Here is a 16,179-nt window from a genome sequence, read left to right as displayed (position 1 = left end):
ATCACTTCTTAGCCTTTTGGCTAAGATCAAGTGTAAAATTCACTAAACATTTATTTTTTAAAAAAGATTTTATTTATTCATTTGAAAGGCAGAGGCAGAGGGAGTGAGAGAAAGGTCTTCCATCCACTTGTTAACTCCCCAGATGGCCACAATGGCCGGAGCTGCACCGATCTGAAGCCAGGAGCCAGGAGCTTCTTCTGGGTCTCCCAGGTAGGTGCAGGGGCCCAAGGACTTGGGCCATCTTTCACTGTTTTCCCAGGCCATAGCAGAGAGTTGGATTTGAAGAGGGGCAGCTGGGACTAGAACTGGTGTCCATACGAGATGCCAGCACTGCAGACGGAGGATTAACCTACTGCACCACAGTGCCAGCCCCTTCACTTAACACTTCAAAAGCTGAAGTTTTGGCACCCAGTTCATTGGCTCCTTAGGTACATAATTTCCCAACTGATTTTGAGCAAAGTGAAACAAAAATTTAGAAGGTTATGAAAAAGTTCAATAGCATTATAAAGCACTTATGATGATTTATAAAGTAGTACTTCAAAGGTTCAGACATTTTGAATTTCAATTGAAGATAGAGAGCAAAAGGAGCAGGAAACTGGGGCTGGTGTTGTGGTGCAGCAGGTTAAGCTGCTACCTGCGATGCTGGCTCCCATCTCAGAGAGACAGTTTCATTCCTAGCCGCTCTACTTCTGATCCTGCTGCCTGCTACTAAGGAAAGCAGTGGAAGATGGCCCACCCATGTGGGAGATCAGGATGGAGTTCCTGGCTCCTGGCTTTGACATGGCCCAGCTAGGCCATTGTGGCCATTTGGAGAGTAAGCCAGCAGACAGAAGATTCTCTCTCTCTACCTGTCAAACAAACAAATTTTTAAAAAAGAGGGCTAAAATAGGATTTTTGTTTTCAACATCAATTTTGTTACAAAAAATTCTAATCTAGTTACTTATATTGGATATGTAGAAATATTTGTTAAATTTAGCAATTACTTTCATTGTTAAAATTTTTTGTCTTATCTGATTAATAAATTCTGTTTGCACCATAGTATATTTCTCCTCCAGGGGCTTGTAAATTTACTAAAAACATTGTTTTTAACTACAATGTCACACCACCAATATTTGTATTTTCACAGAAAAGTTGAAATTTTTAACTAGATTTATAGTAACACTCACAAAATAACGTCAGATATTGCACTTTGGACATGATTAACTAAAGCTTTACTTTGATCCCATGAACTGGATGAAAAATTGAATTGCCTTTGGAATTACTTCAATTGATTTTGTTTGACACATTTTATGCCATTGATATCCAAAGGACATATTTAACTGTCTGCAAAGTTCTTTATGGGAGCCACCACATGAAGAGCTATTGCTTCATGCTAAGGTACACACAAGAAATTTGCAAACAAGACCATACCATGCTGACAGACAACCACAGAGATCTGACCCACAATTTCTGTAGCAACTGGCACAGGCAGCTGTATCACAGCCTCTGCATCCATCATCCCAGAAGTGTCAGGACTTGGTCAGTCACTACCAGCGTCCTTATTTATCACCCCTCTTCCAACTCAGGGCCAATCAGAGGTCAGATATGCTCCCCAAACCAAAGACAGAAGATGCTTTGCTTCTAATGAGCCCACCTGCATCTTCCTCGTGCCCACTTCCAAGCCAAACAAATCTGAAATTTTTCCAGTATCGACCGTTCTCATCCCCTTGCCTGCCAAATGCAAGTGACAGCAGCTGACTCTTGTCCTAGCCAGCTCTGAGCCAGCAGCCTCTGCCCTCACTCTCATGGCCCGCATTGATTTTCACTCATTGATTTCAGGATGGATGAAGTGACCGATAGTGGATGCTAAATCTTGACATTTGGGGCAAGTTCTGTTTTCTTCATTAATTTTCTTGAGAAACAGAAACTCGTATAATAATTCTTCACTTCATGTATATTTTTGTACCTAACTTCTCATCACAATTAAGACATTATCAACAAGAAAATAAATGAGCAGTTATAGATTTTTATCATACAATGAATATTAGAATCACTGTAGCAAGAGTGAAGAGAGGCCCTTATACACTTGTTAGCAGGATTCCTAGTCTGTCTTTCCATATTCTCCACTGACCCTGCTTCATGCACCTTGCAAGCCAAGGCACAGGCCCCCACACAATGAGCACGTACACAAATAACTGACAAGGGCATTACCTTCACGTGCTTTCTCCCAACCACGCAGGACTGGATTGAGCCAGCTATCTGCAGTCCCTAAGTCTGAACACACTTTATTTAAAATCTTTTTTTGAACAGGCAGAGTTAGAGAGAGAGAGAGAGAGAGAGAGAGAGAGAGAGAGAGAGAGAGAGAGAAAGGTCTTCCTTCTGTTGGGTCACCTCCCCAAATGGCTGCTACAGCCGGTGTGCTGCGCCCAAATGGCTGCTACGGCCAGCGTGCTGTGCCGATCTGAAGGCAGGAGCCAGGTGCTTCCTCCTGGTCTGCCATGCAGGTACAGGAGCCCAAGCACTAGGGCCATCCTCCACTGCCTTCCCAGGCCACAGAAGAGAGCTGGACTGGAAGAGAAGTAACCGGGACAGAACCGGCACCCCAACTGGGACTAGAACCCAGAGTGCTGGTGCCGCAGGTGGAGGATTAGCCTAGTGAGCCACAGCGCCAGCTTCTTTAAAATCTTAAGAGCAGATTTATTTTATTTATTTATTTGAAAGGCAGAGTGACATACGGGGGGGGGGGGGTGGGCAGAGAGAGAGAGAGAGAGAGAATGAATATGAAACTTCCATTCTCTGAATTCATTTCCCCAAATGGCTACAACAACTGGTGCTGGGTCAGGCCACAGCCAGGAACCAGGTCTCCATCCAGGTCTCTTTCTTCTACTGCTTTCCCAGGCACATTAGCAGGGAGCAGCAGGGAGCACACTTTCTTTTGTCAGTAGGCCTTCCCCTTTGTCTCCTTAAAAGGGAGGGAGGCATCTACTTATATAAATCTGGCAGGGCTCTGGGAAAGAGAGACAGGTTATTGTTATGGTTCTCAGGGGATTCTTTGTCAGGCCAAATCATGTGTTCATTGTACATAATACTTGCCTACTGCTAAATGACACTATGCTGTTGAGCTAGAAGTATAAAGTAGAACTCTTCTAAGTCCAGCAGGTTTTTTTTTTTTTAAAAGAAGATTTCATTTATTTATTTGAAAGGCAGAGTTACAGAGAGAGGAGAGACAGAGAGATCTTCTATCTGCTGGTTCACTCCCCAAATGGCTGCAACAGCCAGGGCTGAACCAGACTAAGGCCAGGAGCCAGGAGCTTCTTCTGGGTCTCCCACAAGGGCCCCAGCACTTGGGCCATCCTCTGCTGCTTCCCAAGTTGCATTCATAGGGAGCTGGATCAGAAGTGGAACAGCAGGGACTTGAACTGCCCATATGGGATGTTAGCGCTGCAGGTTGTGGCTTTAATCTGCTGTACCACAGCATCGGCACCCCGCTGGCTTTATTTTATTTAATGTAAATGTTAGTAGTGAAGGTTTATTTAAAATGAAAAAATAAGGACTAATGCTGTATCTAGCAGGATTGTGTGACAACAGCATAAACCAGGACATCTGTCATTTTCCATACCGAAAATTCGGCCATTTTTCCTGGGACAAAAGGAAGACATCAGGTAAAGACTAAAGGAACATGAACAAAGTATTGTATTTAGTAAATAATAATATATTAATATTTTCTTATTAATTGTGACAAATATACTTTATTGATTTAAGATGTTACTAATATAGGGAACTGTATTTGTATATATAGGACTTCCCTATTATCTTTGCAAATTTTTGTGAACTTAACCTATTCTAAAATTGAAAAGTTTAACTCTTTAAAGGTTTGATTTTTTTCTGAAAAAAGTAAAATATATTTTAAAAGTAGAAAAATTGCATAAAATTCTTAACCATTGGTTTAACAAAAGTATAAAACAAAGCTTCACACAGCTATATTTGCAGCAATACTGATACACACAAGCATTTGTTTCTTTACTATTATAGTTTTAATGATGTGTGATTACTTTAAAATTTACTGTGGATGGGTAAAATGGTCATTGAATTATTGTTTATAGCCATTGTCTATATTCCCACTAAACTAGGGCCTTTTTGCTTACTTGTTGAACTACTCATTTGCTGAAGTGTTAAGCCCTCTTACTGAAATGTAAATTGAAAGGCCAGCGCCGCGGCTCACTAGGCTAATGCTCCGCCTTGTGGCGCCGGCACACGGGGTTCTAGTCCCGGTCGGGGCACTGGATTCTGTCCCGGTTGCCCCTCTTCCAGGCCAGCTCTCTGCTGTGGCCAGGGAGTGCAGTGGAGGATGGCCCAAGTGCTTGGGCCCTGCACCCCATGGGAGACCAGGAGGAAGCACCTGGCTCCTGCCATCGGATCAGCGCAGTGCGCCGGCCACAGCGCGCCAACTGTGGCGGCCATTGGAGGGTGAACCAACGGCAAAAGGAAGACCTTTCTCTCTTTCTCTCTCTCACTGTCCACTCTGCCTGTAAAAAAAAGAAAAAAAAAGAAATGTAAATTGAAAATATGTTATCTCAAGCAAGGGGTGGGGAGAGGGGGAGGGATGGAGGAAAGGAATAACATTATATTCTTAGAATTATATCTTCTAGGTGGCCCTGTGGCGTAGAAGGTTAAGCCTCCACCTGAAGTGCCAGCATCCCATAAGGGCATCGGCTCAAGACCCGGCTTCTCCACTTCCAATCCAACTCCCTGCTAACATGCCTGGGAAGGCAGCAGAGGAAGGCCCAAGTACTTGGGCCTGTGTACACACATGGGAGACCCAGAAGAAGCCCCTGGCTCCTGGCTTCGGCCGAGGCCAGCCCTGGCCGTTGTGGCTGTTTGGGTAGTGAACCAGCAAATGGAAGATTCTCTCTACACTTCTATTTCTGACTTTCATATACATAAGTAAAATCTAAAAAAAAAAGAATTGTATCTACAAACTATATTGAATCTGTTAAAATAAAAAATTGAAAATAAATATTTTAAAGTAAAAAATTGAATAATATAAAAATAATATATATCTGATGATATTGGCTCTGAAGAACTATAGTTTCAAATGGCATGGAACAAGGGAGATAGCACATACAAAAAACAAATGAAGTCAGATAAAATCTCTGTATCACTGATCTGAACTGGAAGTATCAACATGAGCTCAAGACATGCTGTGTCATTAAAAAAAAAAAAAAGATTTCCCAGCTCTCAAAGGCTTAGGAACAATGCTAACTCAGTAGCAATAAATAAATACTCTTAAGTGACCAGTTGTGGGTGTCTGAATGCCATTTTGATGCTATTTTCATATTCCCTTTCCTGAAACAAGAGTGGTGGGGAGGAAGGGAAATGCTTGTGCTGGCTACCTTTTCTTAACATCTCAACCCTGTGATATTTAGAAAGTCCAGGTATAAAGTAGGACATATGGAAGATGAGTACCACAAGAAAGCAAGGAACTAGAAAGTCTTCTGAGGGCACTGTCAAGAGACTTTGGGGGCCGGCACTGTGGAGTAGTGGGTAAAGCCACCGCCTGCAGTGCTGGCATCCCATTTGGGCTCTGGTTTGAGTCCCAGCTGCTCCACTTCTGATCCAGCTCTCTGCTATGACCTGGGAAATCAGTGGAAGATGGCCCAAGTGCTTCTTCTGGGGAGACCCGGAAGAAGCTCTTGGCTCCTGGCTTTGGATCAGCTCAGCTCCAGCCGTTGCAGCCAATTGAGGAGTAAACCAGCAGATGGAAGACCTCTCTCTCTCTCTCTGCTGCTGCTGCTTCTCTCTCTGTGTAACTCTGACTTTCAAATAAATAAATATATCTTAAAGAGAGAGAGAGAGAGAGAGAGAGAGAGAAAGGCTCTGCAGCTAACTTGAAGAGACTAGCACTTGTCAAAGTGGAAATAGTTTGAGTGTCAAAAAATACATATAACTGGGGCCTGCACTGTGTTATAGGAGGTTAAGCCTCTACCTGTGGCACTGGCATCCCATATGGGTGCTGGTTCGTTCACTTCTGATCTATCTCTCTGTCGTAGCCTGGGAAAACAGTAGAAGATGGTCCAAGTCCTTGGGCCCCTGTACTCGCATAGGAGACCCAGAAGAAGCTCCTAGGTTTTGGATCAGCACAGCTCCAGCCATTGTGGCCATCTGGGGAGTGAACCAGCAGATGGAAGACCTCCCTTTCTCTCTCCTCTCTCTCTCTCTAACTCTGCCTTTCAAATAAATGAATCTTAAAAAAATTCCAGTTAATATATGAAAAATGATTTACAATTAAAATAACATCATTTTGCAATGATTAACTAATGAGTTAATAGATCCAGGCAATGATCACTAATAGTTACTAACATCACATGAAGAGAGGTATCCGGAGCACATGTACTTCCTAATGGAAGTTTTGAGCACCAGTTGTAAAATACTTTTGCCAAGTCAACTGAACTTGAATCAGCTCAATCTTCTAGATGTAATAGTTTAAAGACAATGTGGGGCACAGAAGAACATGTTAAATGACACCATTGGAATGCAATCAACAAAATTCAGAATGAGAAACTTTATAGGACAAAGGACCTACTTTTTTTTAACAAATATTTTCAAGGAAAATAGAAGAAGGTAGACAGAGAAATTTCAGACAGATAAAAGAAGCTTAGCATCCATGGCAATCACTTGTACCATATGGATTGTAAATCAGGCCCCGCTCAACCAAGTATATAAAAAATTTATGGCCGGCGCTGCGACTCACTAGGCTAATGCTCCGCCTGCAGCGTCCCCACCCCGGGTTCTAGTCCTGGTTGGGGCGCCGGATTCTGTCCTGGTTGCCCCTCTTCCAGGCCAGCTCTCTGCTGTGGCCTGGGAGTGCAGTGGAGGATGGCCCAAGTGCTTGGGCCCTGCACCCGCATGGGAGACCAGGAGGAAGCACCTGGCTCCTGCCTTTGGATCAGCGCAGCGCGCCAGCCGTACCAGCCATTTGGGGGTGAACCAACAGAAGGAAGATCTTTCTCTCTGTCTCTCTCTCACTGTTTAACTCTGCCTGTCCAAAAAAAAAAAAAAAAAAAAAAAAAAAAACCAAACAAACCAACTTATGACAGAAGAATGTGAACTGATTGATATTAGATGATATTAAAGAATTACTATTTATTTCATTGAGGTATGATAGTAGTATTGTGATTTTGCTCCTATAGAGTACTTAATTTATACACATATATTGAAATATTAACAGATGGAATAATATAGTTGACATTTGTATTAAAATAATCTGGAATGGAAAAGGAATAATAGATTGGCCACGAGGCAGACAACTGTTAAAGTTGGGTGATAGCACATTAGGTTCATTAGGGTTAAAGTTGGGTGATAGCACATTAGGGTTCATGATCCCATTCTTTTTTTACATATGCTTGTCATTTTTTTAATCATAAGAAATTTTTAAAAAACACATTACTGAGGCCGGTGCCACGGCTCAATAGGCTAATCCTCCGCCTTGTGGTGCCAGCACACCGAGTTCTAGTCCCAGTCAGGACGCCGGATTCTGTCCCGGTTGCCCCTCTTCCAGGCCAGCTCTCTGCTGTGGCCCGGGAGTGCAGTGGAGGATGGCCCAAGTGCTTGGGCCCTGCACCCTATAGGAGACCAGGATAAGCACGTGGCTCCCGGCTTCGGATCAGCGCGGTGCGCCGGCCGCAGTGGCCATTGGAGGGTGAACCAATGGCAAAGGGAGACCTTTCTCTCTGTCTCTCTCCCTCACTGTCCACTCTGCCCATCCAAAAAAAAAAAAAAAAAAAAGCACATTACTGGTGGTGGTGGTGGTAGTGGAGGAGACAGAGAGACTGCATAGTAAGGACCACCGGGATCTTCAGAAATGCTGATTTCTCTGTCCTGGAGTACAACTGGTGGTGAGGAAGGGAGATGCTAACACTGGTTCCTACTTTTCCTGAACATCTCAATCCTGTTATATTTAGGAAGCTATCTGGAGCCAAATCCTGAACCATCATGAGCACATGGCAAGGTCTATGTCCTATCAGCTCTCCTGAGCCTGGAGTACTACCGCTTCTACTCTGTCCTGTCTTCTGAATGGATTTCCTCTGAAATTTTCAAATGGTGATGGAGTAAGACAGGGTGTCTCTGAAGTGAGAGTGGCCATTGATGTGTCAGTGCCTGATTCAGCACGTTGTCACCATGGGCGAAAGCACCTCCGTGTGTCCAGAAGAACCTCCATCCTCCTGGTGACGTGGCCACGGTGAACCACGCCCCCAGACATACTGCATGAGTGAGAAGTAAACTTCCATTGTGTTAAGCCATTGGGACTTTGGAGTTGTCTGTTCAAATTATCCTAACAGATTACAGATGTGTTTAATTTGGCCTACCTCTAGAACTTAGAAATCATTGTGCAATATTTAAATTGCAAATATTTGGAAACCTAAAATGCAAACACTTAAAATGTTAGACAATTTCAGTACAAAGCTGGAATGGTGACACACAGCCTGTATGCCTCCTGCTCATCACAGTATCCATTCTTTTTTCAGTCTTACATCCACTGTTTTACTCCCCAAATGCCTACAGTCATGAGGGCTGAGCCAGGTCAAAGCCAGGAGTCCAGAACTCAATCTGGGCCGCCTCCCACATGGCTGGCAGGGCCCAAGTTCATGTGTATTAGCAGGGAGCTGGACTCAGGAGTGGACTTGGACTCAGGTACTCTGACATGGGATGCAGGCATTGCAAGCAGCATCTTAGCCACCACACCAAATGCCCACTCCCTCACCACTCTTAAAATTGGGCCATTTCACTTCTATTTGTTTACTGATGGCATTCCATAATCCCCTAAATTCACCATCCCTTTCATGAAAATGACTTACAGGTAGTGTCGCAAGGCGACACTGCCTGTGATTTTTCTCATCGACCTAAACACCTTCCAGCGCTGTTGCAATGGGGACTAATCCTCCAACACATGAGGTTAGGGGGCCACAATCAAATAGAGCAGTGAGTTTGTTTAGAGAGGGGGGGTGGAGAAAATCATCTTTTAATTGAGAAACAGCTGGACTTCTCCAGTTCAAACATTCTTCACCCTTCAAGTTAAGTATGCTAAGTAAGTATGCTAGGAAGTTTAGATTTTCATATAGCTTTAAGCCTAGATTAACTAAGATAGGTTATTCCGAACCCACATCTACCTAGTACCAGTTGAGACTGTTGAAGTTGTCCAGGGCTTTGCACTAACATGAGTCTAAATCCCAATGATAGCTTTAGTCACCAACGATTTCAAGAGTTGTGTAGTGCCCCATAGAGTGTAGTACAGAAGATGGAAAGCCTACAGTAAAAACTAGAGGTGGGACATTCTTAAAAACGGCCCCATTAACAATATGGTTTTATGTATTCCCACTTTCTCCACTTTGTTAGGTTAGAGACTGCCTAAGAATAGATGTTACTGATTTGTCTCCTCTGATAGCATCTGCTTTGTTTTTATATTTAACTGAATTTGTCATATTCATGGAAACTGAAAATAGTTTTACAAAAGAGACTTCAAAATATGCTTGCTAGATGGTCTTAATATCACACAGAAATGAAAAAAATCAAATTATTTTCTTCAGATACTTTTATTTTCTGCTCTCTGTAATCTTCAAGAGGAGCTCTTTCCATTCATCTAATCAATAAATATTTCATCCACACCTATGATATGCCAGACATTGTTTTAGGTAAAGATGATGGGTTTACAATAAATTCATTTCAGATGTCCCAGCACTAGCAACTGGGTGAATAACCAATTCCATGTCATTTAGGCACAGCTGTTTTATTCCCTGTGTATTCGCTTAGTGAGATTCAATTCCTCCTGCTTTGTGAATACCATTGTGCCAGGCAGCATAGTGGCTCCCAAAGGTATCCTCATGCCCAGAATCTGTGAATTTTACTTTACATGGTAAAAGGAACTTTGTGCATTTTATTAAAGATCTTCAGACATGGAGATTACCATAGATTATCTGCATGTTCCTAGAATATAATCCTTTCCTCATGAAAGGAAGCAGAAAGAGAGACTTGACTACATAAAAGGAGAAGGCAATGTAACCACAGAGGCAGAGATTAGAGTGATGTGACCACAAGCCATGGAATATAGGCAGCCAGGGAAAACAGGAAGGTGCATTGGACAGATTTTCCTATGGAGCTTCCAAAAGAAACCAGCACTGACAATACAATGATTTCAGCCCTGGAAGACCCACTGTGGACTTCTGCCCTGCAGAACTGAGCTGTAAGAGAATAAATATCTGTCGCTTTAACCCAGTACGTCTCTGACAATTTGTTACAGCACCAATAGGAGACTAATCTAGGTGAAGACCTGGGTTTTGAGCACAGTTGTAACTTAAAAAAAAAATGGAGTCCAGGATATCTCTAAAAATCACTAATGCCATCCATGAGTTGGCAGTTTCATAAATTTTCCCCTTTAGATAGAACAATTATTGAGCTATTCTCATGTAGGAGCCCCCAGATCTCTTGTGTGGACAGTGTAATTGAGATGGCACTTTAGCTAGACAGGTGCAGGCACAAATTCTGGTTCCTGCAGAATCTGCTGAGTGTAAAGGCTGGATAACAATGTGCCCATAGATTTGTCAAGGTTCGTCCCAGATGCTAACGAAAAGATAGCTTCTGTGTGAATAACTGAAGGGGTTCCGACAGAATCTTAGCTTAGTCTGTCCTGTGACACGGTAAGAGAATATGTAAGTAAGGCTGAGTAACTTACAAGGAAAAGAAGCATTTCTCACAGTTGTGGAGGCAGAGAAATCCAAGAGCATGTTGCCAGGCAGGGAACGAGGCCTCTGTGTTGTCCAGGATGTGGCTGAAGGGTGAGCAAGAAGGTGCCAGGAATAGATGCACCTGTGGGAAAAGCAAACTCTTCAGTATCATCAACACATTCATGCAGGTGCAGCCCTCATGGCCTCATCGCCTCTTCAAGGCCCTAGGTCTTCATGCTTTTACACTCATAATTAAATTTCAGCATGAATTTGGGAGGGAACATTCAGACCTTAAAACTATACTTTGGCACTTGAAAGTTTCTTTCTTTATTTTCACTTAATTTAAAAGGCAGAGAGACACAGAGGCTGACAGAGTACTTCCACCTGCTGGTTCACTCCCCACATGCCTACAGCCTTGGGCACTTTGACCAATTCAGCAAGATTGTCTATGGAAAAACATCTTTTTTTTTTCACTGAATAAAGTAAAAGTTTAAAAGGTTCCATGAAGGGTGATTACTCATGTTTGGCAAATTCATGAGAAATTTAGAAAATGACTTTGAGCTCTCAGGATGGACGCTATGAACCTGGACATTAGTGACTAAAAACAGCGATGTGGGAGCAAGGCATTCAATGTGGGCAATGGTAAGCACCTGCCCAGGCAGTACTACTTAGCAGTAACTGCAAAATCCAATCACAGGTGCAGCCCTCCCCCCAACCAGGAACACAGGTCACAGACAGCCTGGCTTAGGCCAACAGCACCATTTGCCCAGAATGGTGGGGGAGGTTAATGGAGAGACTTCCTTTGTCGGCTGTCTTGAAGGAGGAATACCTTTGGAATACTTCACAGAATCAATGCGCAGAGGTAACCAAGAGTTAGGATTTAGGCAAGAGGGGCACAGGAACATAGAGAATCTGGAACTGTTTCCTGGCTTGAGCTATGTTTGCAGAGGAAAAAGCTCACGTTGTGGCCTTGTAGCACTATTCTCTGAGGCGGGAGGACCACCACTCTGCAGGGAAAGCAGCCAGAACCGATCTGAGGCAGAGTTTTGAACGTGTACTGTATGCAGATGTGTGATACTTGGGCCAGAAGGAAGAGCCCCCTGCTCCCACTTTTCTACATTGTGGACCTTCCCCTAACCCTTGCTACAAAGCCCTGGCAAACTGCTTCTCCGGATCTATGCCTTCCCACTGTTTCCTTTGCTGGTCACAAGTAAATAAAACTTTCTTCAGATCCATTCCTATCTGAAGCAGGTTCTTGGGTGCCTCCCTAAGCACATGGACCCATTGCATCCACTAACATTGAAGGAGACCTTACAAAATGCCTGAGACATTGGGAGAGAGCGAATATGAGTTATGTGAATACAAAGGTTTTTTATTTTATAAGAGAAAATTTACTGAGAGGATTTAAAATAGATTTTGAAGTGGATGAGAAGCTAATAAAATAATAACCAAAGTGTACTAGGAAGGCATATGGAAAATTCTGGGAGATGCAGTGAAGAATTAAGCATTTTGGAGCAGGATCTTAGGGAAGAAGAGTACAAGAGACGATTTAGGGACCGGCGCTGTGGTATACTGGGAAAGCCATTACCTGCAGTGCCAGAATCCCATATGGGTGATGATTGGAGTCCTGGCTGCTCCACTTCTGATTCAGCTCTCTGCTGTGGCTTGGGGAGGCAGTGAAGGATGGCCCAAGTTCTTGGGCCCCTGCACCCATGTGGGAGACCCAGAGGAAGCTCTTGGCTCCTGGCTTCAGATCAGTCCAGCTCTGGCTATTTCAGGCATCCTGGCAGTGAACCAGTGGATGGAAGACCTCTCTCTGCCTCTCTGTAGCTCTGCCTTTCAAATAAATACATAAAACTTAAAAAAAAAAAAAGCAATTTGGCTTTGAAAGAAAAGTTCTCATTCCTCTTCTGAAATTCTACACCAATGATCTGAGTTTGAAGAGGAATTAAGGTACTGAGCAGTTGCCATTTGGGAAGTTTTTTTCTTGGTAAATTCTGAAAATTTCAGGGGTAATCAGGGTAATCAGGAAACACTGAGTGCCATCGTTTTTGTCTTAGAGCACCTGGTATGTGGATGATCTTGTTAGCATCTTAAGAGCTTTCTGCTAGGGGTTTATTTTTGTGGCTTTTGCTTTTTTTCCTTCCAAATTTAGGGACCCCATCAAACCATTTGTTTGAAGGTGAGAATAGCCCTATTTGCTGAGCCTGAATGGAGAAGTTGGGCGACTTTCAGACAGACAGCTGCTGGCATTGCACAGTGGCCAGACAGAACCCACACCTCTGAGGATTCTGGCATTGATGGGCTTCCTTCTGAGTGCATGAACTGGTCTCACAAATTCAACTGTGTCTCTCCTGGCACCATCTAATTTTGGACCCTGAGAGCTAAACCTGTAAAAAGAAATCACTACCTGCCATCCAATAATAGTTGAATGTCACTGGGGCTATATCCACTTACAAGAGGTTGATTCTCTGGTATGATTCTCTAACTGGACAAGGGAACTAACCTATGGTAACTGTGATCACATAATCACAAACAATGCAAAATAATACTTTCATCTATTGTGTGTCTCTGCTATTTTCAATTTACTTCCCAGTTACTTTATTACATACAGCACCGGGCAGGGGAGGGGGCGTCAGTAGACACACTTCTTGAGGCCATTTGAAGTTCTTATATATTTTTCTCCTCACTTCCCAACCTTCCCCTCTGCTAAGAACTTCTAGTATATAACACAGAGACAACACAAGGAAGAAAGACTTCTGTGTGTGCACTTGGCACTCATCTCAAAGCTTCTCTTCAGTACAGTTCTACACATTTGTCCCTAAGGAAGTGACATGGCAAGGTCCTCCTGTCTCTGTGACTGGGCAGTGTTAGGATGAGACTGGGAACCATCCCACAAATGCACCTCAGTGGAGCCGCCAGTTAAAAGGCCCCAGGGCACACGTGAAACAGGTTGACTACCAGTGTTTGTTTTAGAAGAAACAGATTTTGGCTTTCCTGGGATCCAGAGAGTTGGAATGTTAGCCGTCTTTGACATGTCCTCTGAAAAATGTTTCTTCTTCCACCCATTTTAAGAAGGAAGAGACTTGGATGTCAAGGCTGATGTATCATCTGCTTTGAATGCATGTAGAGACTAGAAACAAACTACACTGTCACCATTTTACTGGTGGTCTCACCAGTGACAGAAATATTCTCCATGAAAATTGTCTTTCCAAAGGGATTGGATTAACGTAAACTAATTCCTAGGGCTTCCTCAAAAGACCCAAACAAAAAACATGCCAAACCTCTCATCTGAGCGATTTTATTTCCTCCAGTCTTTATGAACCACAGCTTTATTCCCATGATCTAGAAACATGGAGAACTGAAGTCAGCATCGTAAGTATTTTCAATACAGGTAAGTTCAAAGTTCAAGGAAAAGAGGGAGGCCATTTGGCTCAGCTGCTAAGACACTGCTTGAGATGCCTACATTCTGTATCAGAGTGCCAGATTGGGAGTCCTGCCTTCTCCACTTCTGATCCAGCCTCCTATTAGTGCGCACCCTGGGAGACAGCAGATGATGACCCAAGTTCCTGCCATGCTCCTACATGACCTGGATTGAATTCTGGACTCCTGGCTTCAGCGACTCCACCCTGGCTGGTGCGAGCATTTGGGTCGTGAGCACGGAGGATGGAATATCTCAGTTTATCTGCCTTTCAGATAAAATTAAAATACTTTTTTTAATTTCAGGAAGTCCTGCATCTAGTATGTGATTTGAAAACAGTTACTACATGAAAAATGATCTGGAAATATAGTTAGAATAAGTACTTAATCTTCTTTATATGTTAAGTCTTGCTGCAGATAAAAATATTTAGTAAATTTAGTAAAACTAGCATTTGGTGGAAAAAGTCATCAGGACATGCTGTACACAAAAAACAGATCACTTTATATAATTTATTTAAAATTTATTGAAGTTTCCTGTGCTGTTACAAATAACATTCTCATAGACAACATTCTTTGAGGAGGCACAATTCTTATTTTGAGGTGGCACAGATGAGACAATTCATTAAGAAATTTAACGATAAACTTTTTTTTTCTGTAGAAAGTTGCTCAAAACTCTATTCCTAAGACAAAATTTTCCCATCTCCAAATGACCATATGCAAACTAACAGGACACCACTACTGTCTTTACACCTGCAGTTAGACGCAGAGATGTTTCAAGGTGGAATTTTTGCAAACAGAAATTTAAAAAATAAACATATCACGTTCAGAGCAGCAGCTGACCCAGGTAAGGAACATGCTGCTAGACGCGGCTGTGGAACTCTCAGTGGGGCGATGAGGGTGCGCTCTGTGGCAGAATTTCCCCGCAGCTCCCTCGCCCGCCTGGACCCACCAGTCCATTGGAAAACTGTCCTTAGACTCAGAGACAAGGCCTAGGAGGGAATGGAGGGTGAGGTGGGGATTGATCCATGGCTTTGAAGAGGCTCACCTCCAGGAAGATGCACATTCTTGGGCTTAACACCCATCTTACCGTTGAGGTCTCAGTTTGCCCTCCTTACTCTTTATCTCCATCTTATAGCACTGGCATGGACACAGAAGTCAAGAAAGGGACTGGGCCGGCACTGTGGTGCAGCAAGTTGGAGCACAGCCTGCAGCATCAGCATCCTGTGTGGGTGTTGGTTCAAGCCCTGGCTGCTCTACTTCCCACCCAGCTCCCTGCTAATGTGTCTGGGGGGGGGGGGCAGTGGAGGATGGCCCAGGTGCTCGGGCCCCTGCACCTACATAGGAGACCCGGAGGAGGCTCCTGGCTCTGGCCTGGTCCACCCCTGGCATTGCAGCCATTTGGGGATTGGGGCAGTGGATGGAAAACCTTAGTGTCTCTACCTCTCTAACCCTGCCTTTCAAATAAATAAATCTTAAAAAAAAGGAGGGGGGCAAGAGGAAAAGGGTGCATAGGTCACTGAGCTCTACTTTTGGTTCCTGAACTGGACTTTCTTACTGACTCTCAAGTGTCACATTAAGGAAAACAAAACAGCAAGGGCTGAGGTTGGGGCAGGGACAATTGAGGGAGTGGTTAGTTGATACACTCTCATTTCAGCTCCCTACCCAGGATCCTACCCTTAGACAGACATCCAGGATGGTTCCGTGCTGCCCTGGGATCCATCCAGGCACAGGGAGCTCAGTTCCTGCACTCCTCAGAGAACCCACACTTCCTTCCCGGTTCCCTTTTATTCACTCTTGCCCTTTCTCGACTTTGCCTTTAAAATCAATCAGCTGTATTTGATCCTCTCTGGAACATTTGCTACTTTCGAGTAATAAGGTCTGGGGCTCAGGATTTAAAGAATAAGCTTTCAACTTGCACAGCGACAGTGAGTTCACTGGACTCCACAGGTCTCCTTCCTATTGCTTTTTCCAAGTTAGGCTGAGTTAGCAACTTGGTTTCCCGATGGGGAGTGAGGGCATCGGAAGAGGTAGAGAAGCAGTTCTGGAGCACTGGAAGTTTCAA

At 43.6% G+C, this 16,179-nt stretch overlaps 1 pseudogene; it reads left to right on the top strand.

The window, feature by feature from the left end:
• Window positions 1-129, top strand: LOC133768850 (U2 spliceosomal RNA; annotated as a pseudogene).
• Window positions 130-16,179: the final 16,050 nt, after the last annotated feature.

The sequence above is a fragment of the Lepus europaeus genome, chromosome 1, assembly GCF_033115175.1.
Source record: "Lepus europaeus isolate LE1 chromosome 1, mLepTim1.pri, whole genome shotgun sequence".
Lineage (NCBI taxonomy): Eukaryota > Metazoa > Chordata > Mammalia > Lagomorpha > Leporidae > Lepus > Lepus europaeus.
Note: the sequence above shows the minus strand (reverse complement) of the source record. Positions and strands in the feature narration are given on the sequence as shown.